This window comes from Myiozetetes cayanensis, unplaced genomic scaffold, assembly GCF_022539395.1.
Source record: "Myiozetetes cayanensis isolate MyiCay16 unplaced genomic scaffold, myiCay2020 scf1, whole genome shotgun sequence".
NCBI lineage: Eukaryota > Metazoa > Chordata > Aves > Passeriformes > Tyrannidae > Myiozetetes > Myiozetetes cayanensis.
The window spans coordinates 129,486,324-129,511,952 of NW_026086604.1; positions in this window are offsets into that span (position 1 = coordinate 129,486,324).

Genomic DNA, 25,629 nt, shown 5'->3' on the forward strand with positions numbered 1-25,629 from the left:
TAAGCCATTAGAAATGCAAGTCATGTTATGAATCCCAAGAATCTGTTAGAAATCTATTGACAGAAAAATGTCTTCACTGAACTTCTTGTTATTGATGTCCATGTTTCATTGAATGCATTAAAATTCTGTGGGCAGAATGAGTGCTTCACTATTGCTGCAATGAGCACTCCATAAACTGTGATAGAAAACCACAAGTTTGGAGTCACTCTGCATCTTCACTTGTGCAACATGATGAACCTGCTCCTCCACTTTACTTGCACTGAGTGAAAGTTGGTAGCAGTGGAATAGATAAAAGCTGGTAGTAACAGCTCAATACATACGTTCAGTCTACAGATGTATTAGTGTGCAGCTCTGCTTTTTAATTTTTACCTCCCACAAGTGCTGGACAGAAAGAATTTTTCATTTATTTTTTCATTGAAGAGGAAAAATACTGGAAATGTGACCTCTTTTGATTCCATTCACTAACAGTATTGATTTTCTAATGGAATCTGAAGTGAGCCTGTTGATTGACATCAAGGGGGAACAAAAGTTGTCACAGTGCTGAAGAAGGAAGCCAAGAAAATTGTAACCCTATTCTAAAAGAGGTATTGACACGCTGCAGCAGAGGTAAGAGCTCTGGGGTACATTCAGATTTTTTAAGAACTTGCCATGCTTTTTTTTTTTTTTTTTTAATTTTTAGATCATCCATTCTCACTTGGTACTTGTTATCTTGCAGAGGGTAGCAGAGCTCCCTCTAGAAGGTGCTCTGCAGAATGAATGTTCCTATATTTCTTAGCTGGAAATGTAAGTATTTACATTTTTTTGTAGACAATATATAAAATATTTTTGTGATAATGATCATAATAAATAAAATTTACTATTTTTTATACATCACTAGAAAGGTCTCATGAAAAGAGGTGATATTTTATGAGATTTTTAGCAGCCATAATGTGAAAATATAATCTCACAATCAATTTTTCTGTTCTTTTAATTAATTGTAGATATTATAACTAGCTTAAATAGAAACCTTCTCTCATTTTTCATAGCAATTCACTAAAAAAGGTTTTATTATTCTTTCTGTTTCCATTTCCTGAAAAAATTTTCTGAATTCAGAAGATATTTCATTTACCAAACCATTTTCAGTAAAAATAAAAATAAAGAAAGAAATACTGGAAGCTATCTACCAAATAAAAAGAATCTTAAAATCAAAAGAAATTCTTTTATCCTCCAAATTTTAAAGAACCTGCTCAAAAGCAGTAAATTAAGGACCACCACACAGATATATCCATCACTAAGCAATTATCTGAGAAACTAACTAATTAGGTCTAGTGAGGTTTTTTCAGGGAAAAGAGTTTCAGAAGCAATGTTGAGTTAGTATTGGCCTGTGCATCAGGCTGCAGACCTAGGGAGCTGTAGACCTGGGACTATGCACAGAAAGAGCAATTATACACACTAGCAACCTGCACACTGAGCAGGCAAAGACAGTAAGTGTTGGCTTTAGCTTCTCAATAACTTCTTTCAGGACTTTCATTTTAAGCAACAGAAAACTATTTGAATTAAAAAGCACGTTGCAAATGTTTGCTATGGCCTGTTGCCTCCCTGAAAGTCTCTTCCCTGCTCACAGAAGCCTCCAGGACCAGTCCTGTTGATTCAGAACTGGAGAACTGGTCTGGAAAGGACTCTGAGGAGACGGATGTGCTGCATGTATATTTATGCAGTGCAGATAGGGCTGTAATCACAGGAATCAGTAATAACTTTCAGTACTTGATTTAAAGAATTTGTGCTGAAAAGGGACACAATTAAATTATTGTATGACAAAAAGGAGACAAAGGGAAAGTGTTAAGAGTAGGATTTATGGTTCCTAACTTGCATGATTTGTAAGTTAGACTAACCTATTTGTGCAATATTTACATCTTAGACTAAGCTATTTGTCTAACCTCCCTCTATGGTCAATGAAGACATGGAGACATCTCCAGAGTTTATTTATTTATCCTCTCTCTTTTCTTGCCGAGTGACTCAGGATGGGATGACTTGTGGATGTATGCTGCAGGAAGGTATGCTACAGAAACACAGGAGGAGTCTAATACTAAGCAAATCAAATTTTTTTTCATAGGCTTATTGTTTACTTAATGATTTGTGAATTTACAGGTCTGTCTATTTCTCTATATTCTCTATTCTGTGTAACCAAAAAGCCCTCAAGTAGCAGTGTCTGGGTGTACTACCTCCACACACCTCAGGCTCTGCACACTGAAGTAATGTCATCAAAATCTCTCATTGTGACTACTTACCTACCAATTTTTTTTGCCATGTCTTGAAAACAGCATGGAAACTTTTAAAAGGGCTCTGAGACAAAACAAGCTTGGATTCACTTGATTGCCTCGGGGAATAGTTCAAATCTATGTTTTATTTAGTAGCAAAAGTAGTCTAAAGCATTTTCGCTCTCACCTATTCTTGTGCAGATTTTGCTGTATCTTTTAGATGATGATGGTGTTGTTTGTGCTGCATCAGTGAGAAAATAGAGGGGTTTTATATTGTAGTAAACACAGATACAGTCCTACATTCAGGTGGTTGCACTGGCATAACTGAGTAGCTCAGTAGCAGTGTTCAGAACTCGGGGAACAAAAGGAGGAAATGTTTTCTTTGGCTTTACTGCTGGTGGAAGACTAATGTTATCATACCTACTGAGATGCAGGTATGATCCTTATAACCTATTACCCTGTACAACAGGCCTTTCTAGGTGGGAAGGGATCTTTCGGTTAACTGCTGTCAGACAGCTCTGATTATACTTACTCTGTGGTTCCTAGGCATGGTGTGTCTAGTTTAAGGGTGCCTAGAGACACAGATAACAGTCACCTTAGTGAAAGTGATGAAGTCACCTTCTCCCACTAAAAATGTGTTATATTATTTTGAAAAATAGCTTTAACACAGAGATTTGTGATTGGCAACTCTCTTTTATCCAAATATATCTCATTTCATGCCATATCAGACATCATCCATCTTTATGCAACAAGCTGACATAAACACCATGATGTGTTATGGTTAATTTGACAGAAATACGATCAGAGACTCACACTTGATCTGAAACCAGTCTGTCTTGCCAAGGGACCTGAGAGCGCTAATAAACCCAGGCTTTCAGAACTACCGTTTGACCTCAGAGCACTTTCAGAGGAATGAAGAATGAACTCCCAATTGACTCTACACAGAGCAAAATTAGCCAGCCTGTCCTGACTCCCAGCACCAGGCCAGTTGCAACCAAACTCACTTCGCTAGAAACCTTTGTATTAACTAGCAGTAGACTCATTAATTTTTCTGAATGATCTGGATAACAGCCACAGCAGAAACAAAAATGAGCCTGACTTTTACATAGTGAAAAACCTCTGCAAGGTTACAAGTTGTTTTTTAATAGCTATAAACCTCTACTATTTACCCTTTGAGATTTCTGGTGATGCTCCTCCTTCCTGCAGCAAACCCTTAAGCTAGTTCTCCCCAGGAAGCTGCAGGGACCATTTTGGAAGCTGAGGTATTTCTTAAAAGAGAGAAATATGGGTAAGAAGAGAATTCCATCATAACACCCCTCTGTGTTTCTATTGTGCCTGGTATCCAAAATTCCCATTAGACTGGCAAGGCTCTGCAGTGCACAATATATTCTGGCTGCTCTCCCTTTTGTCCTTGACATGCCTCTTATACGTTGTGGGCCAGGGGGACTGATGAAGAGATAGCAACATCAGTTTTATGCCAGCTACAGATTTCTCCATTCTAGGGCAATCCTGTAATGTACATTAAAGGCTGTTTCAAGGTCCCTTTATGTTCCTCAGGTGGGTGGACTTCGGCACAGGCTTGAATCTGACCCTCAGAGATCATTGAGTGATTTAAGTTCTGTGATTTGTGTCGGCTTTAACGGATGTTGTTTGGCTAAAATCCTGCCTGCAGTCTGAAAGTTGTCTGAATTTTGCCTTCATCTCTCTGTTTGATCGTGACTGTGTCCAAAGTCTAATTTAACAGATCTTATTTCGCCCTCTTTCTCTGACACTTGTTTGACTCCAGTGGTTTAACTCTGAAGCTTAGACCACAGTGACCTAACTAAGGAAGGAAAGAGATGATGAAATGACTGTGGTACCTTATTATTAAGTCATTATACAAAAACTGACTATGAAACATTTTAAGTGTTGTTGCTGCAACTGGTAAAAATGACTAACATTAGCAGGAGGTACCCAGGGGATTTGTTCTTTTAATTATAAATAGTCTGACACTTTATTGAAAATCACTCTGGAAATCTGTTTATTTGCAATAATTGATGATTCTCTTCTATCTCACTTATCTGATCCTTGCAGTACAGTGCAGTGAAAATAATAAAGAAAATTTTGATGTGGTAGAGGAAATTCTTTTGTTTTCATATATTTTCAGCTATGTTATAATTTTGGGCTTTAATGATAACTGCAGTATATTGCATCAAAAATGTATTTGCTACCTCCTGAAGCAGCTGGACACACTTGATAGATTAAGAACTTTCCAGTTGAAGGAGCTAATCCTGAAAAATCCTTTTTGCACAGCATTTTTTCTGCTGTGAGACACTAAACTACTTATTAGAGTGAGGTATTTCTGGAAGAAGTCCTAAGAGATAGACTGGTCAAAACAGTGAGAGATTATGAGGGCCTTGAATATACTAAAAAAAAATCTAGAATATAAGAACAGATCTCGATCTTGATCTTGACATTGATGTGGAACAGCTGAAAGAAGCTGTCACTATAGTGCTGGCAGCAGATGTGAAAGCACCTAAAAAACAAAACATAAAAGGGTTGAAAATATTAAAGAGAGGAAAAGATTCTCTTAAAGACAAATATAGAATACACTGGGGGGGTTTTCTAGGGCTGTTTCCACAGCCAAAATTTCAATATCCCTTCCTTCACTGTGTCTGCAGTCATTCTAGGTACCATTAATTGCTGAGGCCATTTTACCCTATAACAATTTTGAAGTTTAGGTCATTTGGATAATGAAGTACTCAAACCCTGGCACAAATCCAGTACTTTATCATCATCTGCACCTTCTTGAGGACACAAACAGCTCAAGCTACAACTGCACTGATTGAGCACCTACCATTACAGAAAAAGAAAGTAAAAAATCTTCTTATGTTTTGTTTTTTAGTGGAAAACAAAACCTTATAAAATTGAGAATAAGATTCAAGCTTCACCCAGAATGTGAACCTGAAAAAAAGGTACCAGAAGACAGGAGAATAAAGAGCCCTTGTCTCTGGCACAATCTGGCCAGCTCACTTCATTTTCTCTGCCTTCCTTTGTCCATTTTTAAGTGAGTTTCTGTAAGAATGGTTAAAATTATTAAAAGCAAATATATATATATATATATACACATACACATATATATAAACTATATATAATATATATGGCACATATAAATATGTTGGTCTTCTTAAAGATCAAGAGACAGCATGGTGTTCAAGTCACCTTTGCACAGCCCGCCAGCTGGGATGAATATCAGTGTTTTCAGGAACAGTGTGTCTCCCATCTGGCTGCAAGGGACAGCATGAAGGTTTGCATTGCCAGCTCTGAATTACGAAGAAAGGTTTTTGCTTGTTGGTCTAAACCATCACCCTTCCGGGAAACTGACGTCTTTGAAGGACACTTCATCAGAATAGACTAAAAGCTGCCTGTCCTGTCTCTGACAATGGCCAGTAGTAACAGGCACTGTAAGAGCAGAAGTGCTCTCAGGTTCCAGGGACCTGTAAGTAAGGGACTTCTGAGTCAGATGTGGTATCTTGTTTCTAAAGAGCTGTTGATGGATGCTTCTCCCATAAATTTGTCATGACCACTCTGTGTTACCACATCTTGGGGCAGGGAGATGCACAGTTTAAATAGCAGCAGTGTGAAAAAAATGCCTCCTGTTGATTATTTTGAACATACCATGTCTCAAATTCATTTGATTCTGCCATTTTTTCCAGGTAACAAGAAACAGTGAGCATCTGCTCCTTCTCTAGTTACCCTTGTAATCCGTAATGTTGTGGATTCCTATCATAGCTACCTGATTAGTTTTGTTGCTCATAAAGAAGTGCTCCAAACCTTTCACTTTCTTCCTTCTCTCTGGACTATTTGTAGTAGACACTAAGTCCTGATTGAGATGAAGACGAGTTCTACACCATATCTGGAAATGTATTTGCAACATGGATCAACACCATAAGATTTTTTTTTTGCTTTGTTTTTTTATTTCTTTCCCACTAATTGCTACCATACACATTAGGGGTTTTTTGTCCACTATTGAGAACTGTACTGATGTTTGAAAAGAGCTATTATTATAACCAAAAGTTCTCTTTCCTGAATGGAAGTAGGTAGTTTAGGACCTATTGTTTTAGACTGTTTTCCCCCTTGTGCGTCATTTCATATTTATTGTATAAAATTTAATCTGTCATTCTATTACCTTCTTAGTACCAGTACATTTTTCCCTGGCTCTTTGCAATCAGCTTTCATTTTTAATACCCTGAATAATTTGGCATCATCATTAGTCTCCTTGTTCTCCATCTTTTTAACTTCTGTATACTCTGAGTATAACAGACACTGCAAAGATCCCTATGATCTATGGCTTTATGCCATTGTAAAGCTCAACCATCTATTCCTTCTCTTTGTTTCTGTTAACCTATTGTTAATCTATAATATGACTTACCTCTCTTCCACAGGCAGCTTAATTTCTTTAAGAGCTCACGATGCCAACTGCCCCCAGATTTATCACAGACTAAAGGAGGATGATACTTAGCTACTTTATAAATTGCTTTCACATTCAAATGAGAAATGTTAGATATTAATATTTGCTAGAAAATCTGTATTGCTTTTCCTTAGATAAAAGATATGGAAATGAAGGAGCAGCAATTTGAGTATTGCATGGTATCATGAGAAGAGGGCTGGCTGCTATACAAAAATCAGAGTTGCACCCATCTGAGCCCAAGGCTTTTTGAGTTTTAGCAGAGTTATTGCTTGACAAATTTCTCCATGTATAAAATGGGCTTCTAACTGTGATTGTGTCAGGGTTAAATAAATGTGGGTCTGGTAGCTTATCAAAAAGGTGCCAAAGAAAGATGAGTCTGCTAGGCTGGTAGTACAGGTCTCGACAGATTTGTGTATTAAGTCACCAGAATCTTCAGTGGCTCAGTCATCTGACTTTTCACTGAGGAATTTGATGATGTCTATTGCTTTTTATTTTGCTAGGAAGTGACCCACTAACATTCTGGAGACAGAACATCCAAAAAAAAAAAAAAAAATTAAACAGCATGTCTGTGATGCAGAAAAGAAAATCATTTTGTCATGCAAATTTATTTCCAGTTTAATTCCAAATAAATTTTAAGCATTGCCTCATCAAAATGTTCCCATCTAGTTCTGTTTTTAATAACTTTTGCACAGCTTTCCTCAAAGCGGAATTTTTGGCTATGTCATGTATCACTATTACAAAAATTAAAGGTGGGTCAAAAAGTCGCTATTGGAATTTTTGCCTAACTATAATAAAGGCTTTGCCTTGACCTAAGCTAGGAACCATACCATCTGCTCCTCATGTCAGCTCCTCATGTCACTGATTTTAAGAAGAGTCTTTTCAGGACTTTAATAAGCAGAAATACATTTTATAATTTACCTCTGAAATAGTACACAAATGACAGAGTGTCAAGATGGAGTGACAGTGTAAACAAAAAATATTCCCTCTGCAGTAGCTGGCAGGACTGAAATCAGATGTAAGTAATAATTGAGTTGTGTATAGGAGATTTGGGAGAATCAGATTTTGCAGTTCTTTTAATTATCCTTTATTATATTAGCTATACTCAGGGAAATTATTTAAAATGTGAATTCTATTTGGACAATATCCTGGTGAAAAGGAGCAAAATATGCATTATGAATGAGCAAAACAATTTCAATACCTTGTTTTGGAATTTAAACCACTCAAATCACTGTTGCAGCTTTTGAAACTCCTTAGGTTTGGTTCCTTTTGATGTTATGCACAGCTAATGGCAGGGACTCCTCATTGCTGTCACACTGGCAGTCTGCAGTACTCTCTCAAAAACTCCTGTCCTCTGCATTTCTGCCATAATCTCAGCAAACAAGGGGTATGGAAACCAGCAACCTGGACCATGTCTGAGGTTGGAAATTAGACTTCTGTGCGCAAATAAGCTAAAAACTCTGAACAGTGTTTGAAACAAAACTCAAAAGACCTTCAAAGTTAGAACGGGCAGGAATTAAACTGACGTTCAAAGCCATAAGGTAACAGGTCCAATCGCTGTGGTTCCCGGCTGCCGTCATGGATCTCCCTCTGAAGCACAGGGCGTTGGAGCCGAGCATAGAGGAGGTGTTAACACCCTTGTCCGGCTCTGACTGGTTGATTACATTCCTTTGCAGTTTAGAGGAGATTTGTCATTAATATGTAATGTCAACCTTTGTAACTGCACAGATGTGCTGTCATCCTTTCTGCTCCTGACTGCATGCTTGTCATTCACAGCTGTCACACAGGTCTCCATCGATATTTTCTTGGTCTACATTGTTGAGGAATAAAGTAGGGATCACAATAACAATTGAAACTAGTTGTGATTTTTATTTTACTTATTCATCATATTTTACTTGATTTATTTATCAATGCAAATGTTTACAGCTGTATAAAATGTGTCTAAAAGCTGAGTATGTTTTTTCTCTTCTAAACACTGCTTTGAAAATATATTTTTTAAGGTTGAATCCTGACAAACAATCTCTAGGAAAAAAAATATTGTAATTTATTTGAATATCACCCCACTGCCCAGATTGGTTCATCTTGTCCAGAATGAGAGGCAATTAATCACAGTGAATTGAATATTAAATTCAATAAAATTCCCTCAGCAAGTTAATGAAACATCATTTTTACCAAGGAGGACAGAAGTCTGTAGATTCAAAATACATACATTCCTTCCCATAAGCTTGATCTACAAAGAAATCTCCTCTTCAATTATTGAAAAAGGCTGAAAATAGATAAGCTGGTTAATAAAAATTACATTATATGTTTTCCTAATCTGTGTAATAGATTTTCCACTTAAATATGTGAAAATTTTTTATCATTGGCAATTTCTTTGTAAGTAAGTACTATGGATGGAAAGCTGTTCCTATGGATAAGTCATAGAAGAGGTCTGAGATAACAAGATCAAATCATTCATTGGATCTTCATATTTCTTCAATGAGAAAAAAGAAACTACAATAACAGCTTTGCAAGTGGTTACAACTCTGAGATGGAAATTTGTGCATCCAGATTACCATAAAGCATGAATCATACAGATCTCATTATGTGATTATGCAAATATACATTAATTACACAATTACAAGCATCTATGGTGATGAGATATGATTAATTTTATGATTTGGTTCACTTGCTGAATGCAATGGCATGAGCTGCTAGAGGTCCATGGATGTGTTTCTTTTTTTGACTCACTGACATTTTAATATTATGAGGGAATTATAAATTAGTGTAACAACAGATGATAAAAGCAGATGGAATAAACTTAACTGAAGCCAACATGATTTACACAGATTTAAACTGAACAGTTTGTGTGTTTATCCAGCTATAAATGTTTTGCTCCATGATGATGAGTTCTGTTTGGAATGAAAGTCTCAAAAAATAGTGACATATCTGGAAAAGACCCTTTGAACGTGTGTCTTAAAACATTAAGCTGTACTGAACCAAAAGTAATCAGTGGAAGGCAATGTAGGGCTGCCCAAGACACAGCTATACTGACCCATTTGGGAGGCAAGAGCGTGCAATCTAATTTACTTGCCTTAAATGTCCAATACAGTAGTTACTGCCAGAGACCCACATATATCCTACCTGCCCCAAACACCACTCTGGGGACAGATCAAGGGCTTTCCGGGTGAGTTTATCTCTTTCTCCTGATTACAGGAGGACTTTTAATATCTTAATTCAAAGGTGGTGCACTGTGTAGAGGCGGTTAACATTAGTAAAGATGAATATTACCTATGCATGTGATGCAGGACTAGACCTCATGCTTGCAGGAGCATAGGGTAGATATGATAGCTTAGATAAATAAAAAGGAGTAGCTTGCTGTCCTGACTGTAATATCTCCTCTTCTATTTTATATGTAGATCTCAAGTCATGGACAGCTGCTTTGAAATACCTCACACAGTCAGTCTGCCCTTAGTGTTAGGACTAATTGCTACTTGTGTAGGATAACTGAAGTGTTCCACAGCCACTTCCCAACTTCTTGGGCTCAGTACATGGCTGATGTGAAATCCTTCACCATGATCTTCACAGAATCATGGAGATGTTGAGTTTGGAAGGGACCTCTGGAGGTTACCTGGTCTGATTCCCCCAGCTCAAAAAGGGCTACTTAGTTTCCCAGGACCATGTCCAAGATGGCTCTTGATTATCTGCAAGGATGGAGGCTTCACAAACTCCCCATGCAACCTGTGCCAGTACTCAGTAACCCTCAGAGTGAAAAAGAGTTTCCTGATATTCATGGGGCACCTCCTGATTGTGTCTATTGCCTCTGGTGCTGTCACTGGGAATCGCTGAAAAGAACCCCTCAATTCTTTTTCTCCCTTCAGATGTTTATATACATTTAAAAGGTCATCCTGAGCCTTCTCTTCTCCAGGCTGAACAGTGCCAAGCGTCAGCTTTTTCTCGTAGGTAAGATCCTATTAGAGAGTCCCTTCATCATCTCTGTGTTCCCCTGCTGGACTCTCTCATGCATGTCCATATCTCCTTTACTGAGCCCGGAACTGGACACAGCAGGTATAGCCTCACCAGTGCTGAGTGGAAAGGAATGATCAACTCCATTAACATTCTGGCAATTCTTTACCTAACATAGCCCAGGATACCATTTGCCTTCTTGGTTGCAAGGGCACACTGCTGCCCTGGCATCAGCTTGGTTTCCCCAGCTGCGTGGCCCTCAGTATTCATTGGTGCCTGGGGTTTTCCTCCCCAGGAGTAGGATTTTTTTTTTTAGAGGTCCATTTGGATAGAAGCACAAACACTCCTCCCATGCAGTCTCAATACTATATTTTGCTTTTGACCACTACATGGCTCTTCTGTTTGGCACTGAAAATTCTTCTGACTAATGAAGAGAACAAAGATACTACTTAAACTATATCATTGTTCTCCAGCTTGGGCTTGCTCCACACATAACAGTGAAGTCCAGTGAATTCTGCTAATCTACCACTTGCCTTTGCATTTTTGATGAAATAGCTGCTGCAAAATGCAGAGAAAACCTCCTCCTCCTCCCCACTTTAAACAATAACTTCATAAAGTGTAACTTTTCCTTCTAACAATAACTGAATATGCCACAGCAGAGAATCTGCAGTTTTTGAGAGAGCAACTATTAATAAAATGCAGGAAAGTTCACTGGTAGGTCTAGCAAACTTCAGATGAAAGCAGATGGAGAAAAGGTTGCCATAACCTAATCTGTCTGTTCTCAATTTTTTTCACTACAAATTTAATATCTATCTTTTCATAGATACAAAAATAAGTTCCCTTCTAAGCACTAAGATGGAGCACTTCAAATACTGATTACAGTGCTAAATTTGAGATGTACTTTTATGCCAACAATGGGAACATTTCAACCCTAAAATTAATTTGATTTGCTTGTTCATAATACAGATAATTGAAGACATTTAAAAAATACAGGTATTAAAAATTAAATGGTTCTTTATGATTAAATGATTATTTTTAAAAATTGAATAATCTTCCAAAAGAAGATTTCTAATACCTATTAGAAAAAGTCAGCTTGTGCAGAGGTGCTTAAAGTCATCCCCATCTCTTGTTTAGAAAGAATGTATTTCAGAAGACGAGTTATAATTGTAGTCTTTTAACATTTATTGTTGACCCTAACCTTTTCACACTGAAATCAGTGGTAAAAATCCAGTAAGACTCATAAGACACAAATGTTAAAGTAATACTAAGTACTCTTGAATGTGTCAGTTTATCCTTCTTGGTGGTGAACTTCTGGAGCTTTCCTCTGAGTTCACTACTAATTAGAAGCTGGTATCACTCTGAAAATTCATGGAATGTCTCCACACTGCTGACAATATAAAAGTTATTGTGCATTACTGTACACTAATGTATGTACAAAATGTACACAAGCCATTCTCATTAACACCATCAGTAACAGACCTCTGTGCCATTACTCAAAAAACCTACATATATGCCCTCTTCTTTTGTGGCAGGAGATGTGACTTTTCACAAGCTGCTTCATTGCTTTAGAAGGATTGACAAATGCATGTTTTCCACAGACACCGAGTCTCTTGGGGAAGTCTCCTCTTTGTATTAAAATAATGGATGTATTTTCAGGGAGAAATGGTAGCTTATAAAACATACTTACTGCAGAGATCATAGGCTTTCACTTAGTAAAAGATGGATGTAAAACCACTTTCAGAGGCTCTGGAATAATACTAGGGACTTCCCAACTCCATGACTCAGCTGCTAAATGCTTTCCTAAACATCACGCACCAGATTAGGCTTTCTTTTGGGATATTTTAGGGACTGGGATCCAGGAAAACAACGAGGGACTGTTTTTCACATAGCTGTAACCTATAGCTAAATCTTTTATAGCCATTGATTTGTACAGCCAAACATAAAAGTAGAGGAACTTCACTTAACTAAAACCAGAGGAGAGGTAACCTGAACATGCTCATAGATATTATTACACAATAGCCATTACAAACAGCTTGGCTGAGTAGCTTAATAATATATTTCTAGAACACTGTGACAGTTAAATATGAACAAAAGAATAACGTTAGTATTTGATAAAGCTTAACAATGTGTTGCTGTTGTATCACATAAAATAATGGTTTCCGCCTCAAATGAATTTCAGGATAAAAGGAAGATAAGGAGCCTGGTTTTCTGTCAAAGCCAAAGCCAGTCATCAAAGTCCTGCTGGATGCCAGCTAGTCTCAAGCTGCAGCTGGGGCCAATGAGCATGTTAAAGACCTGGATATATATCTCTATCACAGCTGTGCAGATGCTTCTGGCTCAACTCCTCATAGTCCCCATAGAGCTCAGACAAACAAAGCCAGGGTTTTCTAGGACTCATCTGCCCAATGCCATCCGAGCACTGCAGTCTCAGAGTGGGCTCCAGCAGGTGGGGAAATTACATGGGGCTGAGAGGCACAGGGAAGAGCTGTTCATGGCGCTGGGTTGGACCTGCAGTCCTGAGCTCCATCTGCCAGCAGCCTGGAGCCAACATGGGCTTTGCAGCTGGGGGTGGGCAGGGACCCACCTCACCTGAAAAGGCATTTTGAACAAAACCTCACTCTCTTCCTTCTGTTACTGAGCAAGCTAAAGGAGTTAAATGAGGAATGGGGCTATAGAAGGAGCAGCCAGAAGATCTACCTGCATTTGGGGCACAATCTACCATGCAGATTTAAGATTTCTTTAAAGAAAGCAAAGGGGAGATTAGAAGCTCATACCAAAGGAAAACCTCTAGATCTGTGATGCCACTGAACTTGTGAACATCATACAAGAGTAGAAAAGCAGCCCAGAACAGGTTAAAACTTTCCTTTCTACCTGATTTTCTCAGAGAAGGCATGAACACTCCAATTCTTATGCCTGCCATCCTCTGACCCAGAAAAATTGGTTGACTTCACACAGCCCAGTTATAAACTCCCAGTTTGCCAAGTGGAAGACTGAAGTGTCGTGTTCTGACACTGAATTTGAAAGCCAGATCAGCCAGCTGTTTTTATTTTCATGATAAAGTGTCTTTCTCATTAATAAAAAACAGAGAAAATAAATTCAGAGAAAGAAACAATCATTTATAATATGATCATGTAACAGTAAATATATGTGTATAGATAAATAAACATATATTTATATATAAGTTAAACAGAAGTCAACATTTCCCATGCAAACTCATCTGTCAGTTCAAGAAGTAAAGGAAAGTTCAACTCTCCTTTTCATTTGAAACAAGTGCTGTGAGCCAGGTTTGGGTCATATTTTCAAAATTTATAACACTGTGATGCTTGCCAAAAACCCTTAATTAGATCAGAGGAGCAGCAAAACTGTCAGATTCAATAGCACAGTACAACGAAGGAATAAAATATTCTGGGGTTAATTGAATAAGTTCATTCAGCCAGTTTTGCCAGGCTACTTTTCTACAATGATTCGCAGACAGATCATAAGGGTAGGGTTTTTCTCAGTAATAATAAAACTGATTTCTCAAATACTTTTCATTTACTAGACCCCAGAAATTGTTTATAGCTAGCTTAAACCAATAATCAACATCTCCCTTCCCACAGCACCCACAAATTGTGAACGTCTCATGAAGTCAGTTGCTTAGAGAGTCATTTGTGTATTTCATTTGTATGAGAATTTCATGGCAAGTGCTGCTGGTTGAGTTCTGTAGTGAGGCTGAGACACAGTGACATCTCTAGCTGCACAAAGTATTTGAGCTTTCGTGTATTCAGAAGAAGGTTGTAACACCTGGAAGGACAGAGTAAGAGAAGGTGCTAAACTCAAAAATGAGGCTATAAACCATGTGTCAACTGCTTCCCCCACTTATTTAGAGAGCTCAAAGAAAAGCTGACATTCAGAATGTTTTACTTGACATACTTTATTAAGAAGAACATTTCTAAAAAGTAAGAAATAATATTTTTAATGGATACTATGGTTTTTTTGTGAGAATTTTTGGCAATAATCTTAGTCTTTTGTGGTTGTTTTTCCACCTTATAATATCTCTGTTCTCTAGGGGACACATCTTGAGGGAGAGTAGGATATTTGATCCCCAGGGTATTTGACCATAGGTAAGAAATAAACCACACAGCTTAATGACAGAAAGCAAAAACCAGCCTGTCTATTATTTTGAAGAGAGCCTTCCAAACCATACCTGAGTACCAAAAATGCAGCACAGCTATTCAGTAAATGACTTGCCTTTTGTTAAGCCCAAGAACAGGTGGCCAGAACGAATTCTGCTAGTGTGGTGCTCTACCAAATCATCTCCCAGCCACAGGAGAATGTTATTTCTTTACAAAAGAATGAGCACTGAGATACTTCCTTTTGAAAGAAAAGAATAGAGAAGTCTTGCCATTTGATCTAAGTTTTATCTGTTGACACAATAGTTTGTACTCACAGCCAACTACTGGGAAGTTAACAAGTAATTTAAAGTAAACCCTATGTAGTTCACCAGCTAATATGAGAAATATATTAAAAAAAATTTAGAACCAAAAAGTGTTTTGAACACCCCAGTGTGATTTCACCAGTTATTTGGGAAGACTTTACTGTGAAATAAAGAGCAGAGATCTTCTTCCAGACATCCAAACAAACTTTCATAATTCAAAATACTTTCCTGTCAATTAGGGGATAGCACAAAACAGATTAGTGTCACATCTGGCTCTGCTAAATTCTACACAGTGAAAAGCAGATTTGGAGTAGTAGGGCTATGAGCAACTGCTGCAGTGGGAGTTCATATGTAGCTGGAAAGGAGCACAAGGAATCCTTCTTATCATGTTTGTGTTCAAAAGGAGCTTTGGACTTATCTGAACTCTGTTGACACTACTGCAGTTGCACCCTGATCCAGGGTATCCTCTCTTTTTTTGTGCTGCATCAGACACTCCCAAGCCCTCCTCTTCTCTGGAGACACAATGGAGGACCTTGTGTAGCCTTAGCAAAAGCAACATTTGGCCTTTTCTACCTGTAGGCTCTTTCAGCAATGAGTTGCTTTTAGGAAATGCCTAAATAAGCTGAGCATAATAGTCAGTGAAAATGGAAAGATTAAATAAGAAAGGCATACAGGTAACTCCTATATTATGTACTAATATTCATGAGCTTTCTGCTCGTCTGAACTGGAGAGGGGATGAGAAAACAGTGATGTGCAGGGCTGTCCTTTTGTTTGACAGGATACACAATGCACACCCTTCGGCCAGTGGGTTACTCTGACTTGCTATTACGGGCAAAATAGTCTCAATACAGGGATTTTCAGATAATTTATTGTAAACTAATATAATCTTTTCCTTATTGATTCAAGTATTGAGAAACAAAAAAGACACAGACAATTAAACAAACAACAGAGGGAATCACCTTTCAAGCCCTTCCATAGCTTCAACTTCAGTCCAACACACCTCCTTCCCATTCCTTTTCTCTACTGGCCTCATTTTCATCACATTTCTCTATCCTTCCCAGTCTCACCAATGGGGCGATAGGCAGCACAGGAAGTCAGTGTTGGTGTATAATATTTTCTTAAACCAGTCCCTGTTTCTCGTCCTTCTCCTCCCCTCCTCCTCACTTGTTAGTGCTCTCAGCTCCAGTGTGGCTCACCCATGGATCACAGTCCCTGAGGGGTGTCCCTCCCCCAGCATCAGTTGCCCACAGAATCAGTCTTGCTCTCCTTCCATGAATGCTCTGCAGCTATGACCCCAACAATGCCCCTTTCCATGTCTTCTCTGTTTTGTCTCTACAAAAGTGTCTCCTCACAGTTCTTCTCCTCATGTGTCCCTGTTTTGTGTATCCTCCTGTGTGTCCTCTCACAACTCCTTCTTATGCCTTCTGCCATGTGCCCTCACACGTGTCCTTTTGTATCTTCTGTTATGTTTCTTTACAGGTATCCTCTGGTGCCTCCTGCCCAAGAGACAAACACTCTTTCCCGAGCATGTCCACACAGAGCTGCCACAGGCTTCCCATCTGCCTTCAGTTTTGATGGGCAGTGGGTTTTCTCAACATTTTGAAGCCATCTGAAGCCATCTGGAACTGACCAGAGCAGTCCATGCCTCCTCCCACACAGGGCACCCCATCAAGTACACCTGTATAGGGGAGCAGAGCGAAATGAAGGACAAGGGAAGGGTCACTCAGCATTCTGGAAAAGGTTGTAGGAAACAGCTTGTGCATTGTCTGTCTTTTAAGGGAGGATTGCAAATATAGTATTAAAACCACTTACTTCTCACTATCTCGCCCAGAAAGCATTGAGGGCTACATGACACACAAGTTTTCACATCTTTGTGCCTCTCAGCATAAACTACAATCAGTGCAGAATTGCTGATTCCTTTTACAACGATATTCGTGCTTGATTGCAAGAAGTTCTTAAAGCCCAACAGGCACAACAAAGGATGCTTAGGCTACTCAACTGAGCTGCTATGGCCTGTGTGTATCGGGCTGGGACTAAGCTCATGCTGTGCAAACTGCTGAAGCCGGAGTGTATCTGAATCATGGGAATTGGAGGAGGAAAAAAGGCTGTTAGTTCAGTTTGCTTAGGGGGCATCCATCCAAGGCCACAGACAGATCCACTGCAAGACACAGGAGCATTCCCTACTGCATTTTGTGAACATGGTCAGGTTTTTGTAGCAGTGGAGACTTTAGAGGTGGCCTTTGTGAGAAGACACCAGAAACTGCCCCTCTACTGAACAAAACCTCTTCCAGCTGTCTCCAAACCAAATGCACTGCTACCCAAAGCTGAGCCTGTCAGTGACAATGGTGGCACCTGATAGACAGCATATTTAACAAAGGGTATCTGTGGAAGAGAGGAGCAAGAAACAAAGTAAGAGAAATACCTCTGCAGACTCCGAGGTCTCTGAAAAAAAGGAGGAGGAGGTACTGCAGGCACTGGAGCAGATAGTCCTCTGTAGCCCATGGTAAAGACCATGGTAAGGCAGGCTGCTCCTCTGCAGCCCATGGAGGATGCCCTGGTGGAGCAGATTGAAGTCCCTAAAGGAAGCTACAGCCTCTATGTGTACAGCCCACTATAGAACAGGCTTTTGGTAGGAGCTGTGACCTGCGGAGAAGAGCCTTCAGAGGATCAGTATTTCTGGCAAGACATGTATTCCATGAGAGACTTATAGAGCAGTTCTTGAAGAACTGCAGTGTGGGAAGAAGCCTCACCGCAGAAGTTCATGAAGGATTGTGTACCATGGGTAGGACCTCATTTCAGAATCGGGAAGAGAGTGAGAAGGAAGGAGCGGCAGATAACAGTGTAATGAACTGACCACTGCCCCTGTTCCCTATCCTCCTGCACCACTAAGCAAGGAGAAGATGGAAGACCCGGGAATGAAGTTGAGCCAGGAAAGAAAGGGAGTGGGGAGAAGGTGGGTTTAGTTTTGTTCTCATTTATCACTATCTCTATTTTTAATTGGTTATAAATTAAACTAATCTTCCCGAAGCTGAGTCTGTTTTGCCCATGACGATAACTGGTGAGCAATCTCCCTGTCCTCATCTATCCTTATCAACAAGCTTTTTCATCTTATTTTTCTCCCCTGTCTTGCTGAGGAGGAAGAGTGAGAGAGCAGCTTGGTGGGCACCTGACAGCCAGCCAAGGCCAACCCACCATGCCTACCCAGATTTGCTATAGAGTAGATCCCTGCAAGAAGACAAGAGAACTCAAAATTACTCAGTTGTTTTGCAAGCAGATACCAGGTTTCAGTCACCTGCCGTCTCATCCCCAACCTTGTGCCTGAAGTATGAAGACAGCTTCAGGACTGGAATATGTGAAGTGGAATACATGGAGTGAGGTGAAATTTAACAGCCCACAGAAGAAGGTCATGCACCAAAACCTAGTAGCAAGAATTTCTGAAATAAAGGAGAAACTTATTCTACAGCAATAACAGGGGAGGTGAAAGACCTGCACTAGGCAGAGCGAGGGTTACAGTGAGCCTTCACTGCAGAGGGGCCATGAAAGGAAAACAATGATCCCAAGAAACATTAATGAGTCCTTTCTATGGGGAGAGACACTTATTACTGCCATTGCACAAGAACCATCTCAGTCTTATCAGGAATGTGGAAAATAACCCTCATTGTCTGTACTCAAGGGAAATTGAATTCACTGCAATACACACTAAGGAGGGCTGCTAGGATGACCGGGTGAGTGGTCAAAGCAGTTTGCAATACAAGGCTGAAAGACTTCAGCAGAAGTGGAGTTTAAAACAAGGACATGGACTTTTTTTCTGTATGTGTATGTGGAAGAAAAGCAGGAGGGAATTGGGAAGGGATGGATGGATGGATGAAGGAGAATAGCAGGAAGGAAAAGGTCTTTAAAATTTGTGCTTCTCTGGTAGGAGAACAAAAAAAAGTATAAACTAGGAAGGAGTTGAAATTTTAAAAGCTCTTCTGTTTCCAAAATGACGAAGCAGCTTTTCAGTAGGAGGAAAAAGTGCAAGAAACATATGTGAGTTTAAGGTGGCTCTTGACAAATTTATGAATGGAATTATCCGTCCCATACAGGAATCAAGAATTATCTGGTTTAATAACTTCCAGGAGTGTCTCCAATCCTCTGCACGGACCTGCTTTTATTAAATTTAACCTATATATATCCAGACTAAATGGTTTGTGATGTCTTACTGAATTACAGACTCCAGAGGAGTTCTTCTTCAGTTCTATTTTTGTTTTAAAAGCCCCACAAAAAGGGATGCATTAAATGGGTATACAAATATAAAGACAAAAAGATGGGTAATCAGATATGTGAGACAGAGTAAGAGAAATTATTATGCAAAACTAAGGAGAAGTAAGTTGAAGAGAAACAAAAAATGTACAAAGACTTAATAGAACACTATGAAGAGTACAACGATCAATTACTCTCATTAGTCAATGAGGTTGAACAAGAAATGCTACCAGCTAGATTAAAATGCAGCAGAGAAAACTTATAACGGGAGGAACAGTTACATAATGAAACAACCTGACAGTGAAGGTTACAGCATTTCCATCACCGAAGATATTCAAATCTATTTTAAGAATAATGAAATCCATCCACCAATGATTCAGACTGATGGACTGAGATGACCCAAGAGGCATCTCTTCTACTGCAAATGATTCTATTCTTCTGCAAGCACGCAGATACTTAGTAAGAGTTGCACTTCAATGGAATGTTTCATCTCCTTTCTACAAAGAAATCATGTTATAATAAATATTAAGTGGAAAGATAGCTAACTGGTTTTGCCAATTAGAGGAAAATTAATGATGTTTCAGTTATCTACATTCTGGAATGTTTCTATTAACTTTCAACTAAATCTATTCACACTGCAGTTCCTCCAAGAAACAACTATTTTCAAAAGCAAAAGCCAGTCTTCTGTCATGTGTAGTATTAGGACAACTTACTGTACTATCTATCTAATATATTATACATGTATTTAAGGAACAGTAGAAAACATCCCTCTTTCATGTAAGTCAGTATTCATATATTCTATTATTTGTGTGCATGTTAAGCATGATCAAATGGGCCTTCCACGTATTTTCTATTTATTGGAATTGACACAGTACACACTACTTCTGAACACATAGGCAGCATTTAAACCCTAGCAACCCAAAGTCTAATTAAGATTATTCTCTTTATGCTCCTGCTTGTTACTCTTCTGTAATAATCATGGTTCACCAATACTTCAGAACTGCCTCTATGTAGACCTCACACACAGAATTCATGTCATTATTAGGTGAGATATTAGAAAGGAATATATCCACTGAAATAGTCATCATATGTCAAACTTAATGGGGAACATCAAAGAAATAACTGGAGGAATCAGGCTGGGTTTTTTCTGCCTATTTAGCCAAATATACACTGGTATTGCTAAAATAAAATTCAGAAAATATAAATAAATCATGTACTTTGTGTATTTGTTATGGACAGAAGGTTTTCTAGAACTGACACCAAACTATCACAGAGAAACCTTCTCAAGATGGTACCCCGGTGTCCTAGAAAGGAGATCTTTTAGTCCCTCTCCTTGAAGGCACATGTTCTCACACATCAATCTTGTATGTGGCTCCTTGTGTCTAAAAAGTCATCTACTCTCAGCTGGCTGATTGCAGTGTACCTGGGAAACTACTTCTGGTGCCAACAGGCTTTATACAATAGGTGAATGAAGCAGGTGTAGAAACAACAATAGCATAAAAAACATCTATACAAAACTCAACCTTTTTAGTTTCTTGGAAACAAAAAAGTACAGACAGGGAAAAGGTGGCCTCTAAAGGACTTGCAAAAGAATCCTTCTGAGTAATACAGAATATTACCTACAAAACATCACGCCATTGCAGAATAAAAGAAAAAAGTGTTTCATGTGCTGGTACATATTAGTTCTCACATATTTGATTTCAGCAAATAGAATGGCCTTAGCTTGATTTTGCCACTTCACATCGAAAATGTCATCAGGAAATTATGAACTATTAAAGAGTTATAGTTTAAGAAAAGAGTGGATACGTTTCTATTAGTGAAGGTTACTGTGTACTACACAATCAGTAAATTGTCTGTTAAAATTTTATCCCATATTAGAAAAAGAAGAAATTAGGAAAAGAAGATGATGATCTACTGTTCTGCTTTCAAATCCTGGACATCTTGACTTCTTAAAATTTGCATAACAGATTATGCCTATTCCTATGTCAAGTACACAGCAGAAATAATTTGGTTTTCTGTGTAAACAGACTGGCAGACTGAAAGAAATTAGGAGCTTCAAAAGAGTTACCTTCATTACGCATGCAAAAAGTTTTATGAATTACTTTTAAAGTTGCATTAGTATTTAGCAAAGCTGCTCCTAAGTACCATGTGAAATAGTGCATTTAAGCTAATAATAATTGAATTACATATTGAAGGGCTGTTGCAACATCCACCTAAGGAAAAATGCATCCTGTACTTAAAGAAGGGTGTTCCCCCCCAGTTTGTCTTAATACAAACCGTATTTGTTATTTGTCTGACCCTTTTTTTTCCATCCAAGAAGTACTGTCACTCTACTCCAGGGGAAATTTTGAAGGTCTGTAATTTTATCTTCTGTCTCTTTCTTGCCAACAAAAGACGTAAGGTTTGCTGATCAGCTTGTCTACTCTGAGCACCTGCATCCTAACTCTCTTCTAAATCTGCTCTGCTTTTTCCAGAGTAGCTGTAGACTGGGACTGGGAAGGCCAAATAAGGGGGGAGGGAGTGAAACTTCATCAGTTCCTGCTTAACCCTTCCACTGTGTGTGTGCAGGTACAAGTGCACATGGAAGCACAGAGCTCTGAAACATGTAAGGGGGAATGAGAGAGGAAAAGGGTCCTGTGGTTTAGGATATGGATTTTTGATTGAACATATATTTCTGTGATTGAGAGTGGTAGGTCCTTCTGCAACTCTGGATGTCGGAGGGGATGATTTTGGACCTTGAGGAGAGTGTGAGATGTGGAGAGGACAGATTCTCCAGTCTGGGTGTTTCAGCACAAGTCGGGCAAAGCTGCAGGATCCAGGAGGGGCTCTGAGATGTCAAGAAGATTGATCAGGTTATTAGTAAAGAATGGAAACAGCCACCTGGGATTGTATACATGTCTCACAGGCAGTTCGAATGAGGTGATAGTGTAAGTGAGCAGTGAGGAACCCTAGAAAAAAGCAAAGAGATCACAAAGGTGTTGCTACTGTGGGTAATCTGCCTTAAGGTTGATGTGCTTTTCAGCTTGAAATGAAGAGGGATGTCATGTTTTTTCTCATCTCTTCTGAACTTCCTTCATTACCAGCCAAAAAAACCCTAAAATATATTGTTTAAATCAGCATCCAGTTTTTTATCTCTTGGAAGTTATCAACATGGAAATGATGTGTAGAAATAAATTGAATCAACTTTCAACCCCATAGGTACCTATGCTGGTACAGCCTTTTGTATGTTCCAAAATCACCAACTTTAGGAAAAAAAACCTCACCAATTCCAAGTCTCTGAACCAAGCGATGAGATGTAAAAGAAAGTTTTTAACTTTTTCCTCTTTTGCAGACAGAATAAGTGAAGGATACTGCTAACATTAAGTTCTTCTTTGAAAAAAAAAAGTATTTTTAAATTATTTTGAGTACTTTGAGATTCACATACTTGCTCACTTTTCAAGGAATTAAGTATGTGAAATCCCCTTTTATTTGTTTGGGTCACAGGTGTTTTAAATTGTTTCAAGTAAAGAACAACAAAATTCTTACCGAGCTATGGAGAAACACTATATAGCTGGTGTTCACTCATCTAAAACCAAAATATATTACAATTACAGTATGCACATTAGTTACACTGGACTGGAAGAGGTCTGAGGGAAAACTACTATGATAAAACAACAACTTCACTTTGCTTGTGAGCTCAGCTACTAACAGAGTGAATTTTTGCTTTATTTAATCAAAGATCTCTTCAGGAAGGGAACTGACAGGCTGTTGTTCCCTGGAATTAGTGTAAAAAATAATCTCTTTGAGGCAGAGGCTTTTAATGAGGATTTTATTCTTGATTTTCTTTCAAAAGGACAGATTACCCTCCTCAGATATAAAACACACTTTAAACCTCTAGCAGTAATGACAGATTATTACAAACAAGATGTCTCCAGACTCTTCAATTTGATTTTTAAAAGTCCCATTGAAGAAAAAGCATATACTGAGAAAAATGAAAATAATTAAGTCTCCAATTAAAACACTTAAACTTCGACTTAGAAACAAGCACGTTCTACCCTCTTGAGAGGCATTTGTAATTATTGTTTGCTTTATGACTGCAAATTTACTTTATGACTGGCCTAGTGGTATGCTGTGGTCAGTAAATAACAGCAGCCAATGTTATGCCCCAAAAACACATAACAGCACAGGGCAGCACAGCCTTCTGTGTATCCAGACTAACCCAAGCACTGGCCTGGCTCCATGTGCCGAGGGCATCACCCTTATAACCTCCTTCTCAGAACTGTCATCTTCACAGGAGGGAAAATGAGGTGAGGGGAGCACTGCATTAGCAGCACTGTCCATCTTCTGGTACTCAAGGTGGCTCAGTTCCAGTTTGCTTGGGTATCTTTCTGCTGCTCCACTCCATACAGACAAAACATCAACATAAGGCCAGAGACAGGAAAGGAGTAAAAACTGATGAAACAGCACCAGAAATGACAAGTCAGTCAGTACTGGTCAGCATGTCAGCAAGAACAGATGACTAGCCCATCTATTAGCAAATTGCAGGTGGGGGAAGAAAAAACCTTTTTCTTTCAGTGATGAACAGAAGAAAGTAATTTCTTCTGCCAAAATATGAGAGGTTACATGGGACAAAGCATGTATCTAATGAAGGAGGTAGAAGGAGCTACTATTAAAGGTCTTGGAACAATGGCAACAACAAAAAATGAACATATGTTTGTTGTAGGAGAGAGAAGCATCTAGAAAGATGCAACCAGGGCAGGATCAGGAGTCTTTGGCTCCTGTTTTTTCCCATTCATAGGGTTTTTTTTTTAAATGGAAGAGTCAGTTGCAATGAGGAGAAATCATAAGAGAAAGAGAATGTAAAGAGAAAACCAAAACACAAGGCAAGGAATAGGTCACTGGAGAAAGTGGAGGAGTTAGAGACATGATTTAAAAACTGCACCTGTAAGAAAGAAAGTTAGTGAGAGTAGCAGGAAAAGGAAGGAGTGAGCTGAAGTGAAGGTGAGCTGATGGGAAGAACAAGGTAACATCCCACCTTGCAGGTTGCATCTTTTGAAACAGCAGCATGAACCTAAACTAAGGCAATAAAGTGAGTAACTGAAATTCTATCTCAAAAATAGGTTCCTTTTCAGATCATTACTACATACAATATGGTAGAGCTCAAACTGTAATCTGTAGTGGTATGCATGATATAAAACAACTACCAGAAAGCAATCTTACCTACCAGGAGGTCACAGAGAAAATTACTTTTTACAACAACTGTTTAAAGCAGACAAAAGAAAAATAGTACAGCAACAGTCAACTTGATAAGATGCTGACTGAGATAATACTTTCTTCAAAAATAAACTGTATAAGAATCTCTCAGCATATGGAAAATCCTAGCAAAGGCTGTTTTTCTGGCAAGGTTAATAGGACAGTGGAAAGAAAAAAAAAAGGACCACTATAGAAAAAAGAAAATACAGAAAAGTGAAATAAATTTTCCTAGCAGCCTCAGTGAATTTGGCAACCTCAAACATATTAGAATGAAAACTAGGCTGTATCTTCTATTCTGACTTTAATTTTCTTGAAGTACATGATGTTATATCCTAAGAATATAACATACTGTTATATCCTAAGAATAACAGTACATGATGGGCACTGCCCAGCACATGAACTTCTCCTTCTCTTGGCTTTGAGGGACACTATAACTTCTTTTCCTCAGTACTGGAAAAATACAGATTCCGTGGTCAAGGAATTTTGCAGTGGGAGCAGCAGCAGAGACACCTGCCATCTTTCTGAAGTCATTGCTAGAGCTTTCAGCAAACAGCAGGAATAAGAGCAGGGCAGCATGTAGGAGGTGTCAGGTTTTAACTGGGAGTCCTTCATCTAGCTTCTGTAGCAGTCAGCTGTGACACTCTTGCAAACCCTCTGTTTCCTTCAACAAAACGGGGGGGGGGGAATAAAGGAAAAAAACCAACCAAACAAACCAAACAGCAACAAACAAAAAACCAAAACAATAAAAACCGCCATTAAAAACAAAACAAACAAAACAAACAAACAAACAAACAAGCAAAAAACCACCAGAAACAAAAGTCATGTTTTAAAAACTCTTTTCATTATTTCTTTTAAACAAAATAATTTTCATCTGGCATGTCTATATACTCTCAGCTGTTTTTACCTGTCTCATACACTGGTCTACTGTGAATAGTTGAGCTGCAGAGAGGAATGGTTGTTACAATACATGGTTGCACGTGCTACACACATTCAGGACTGCAGCTGGCTCATGACCTTATTAAATAGAAATATAACCCTTTAGTTAGGTTTTGTGAAGTCTCTAGCAGAATTGCAGAGAGGGGCTTGACAGAGGAACAGCAAGACTTGTT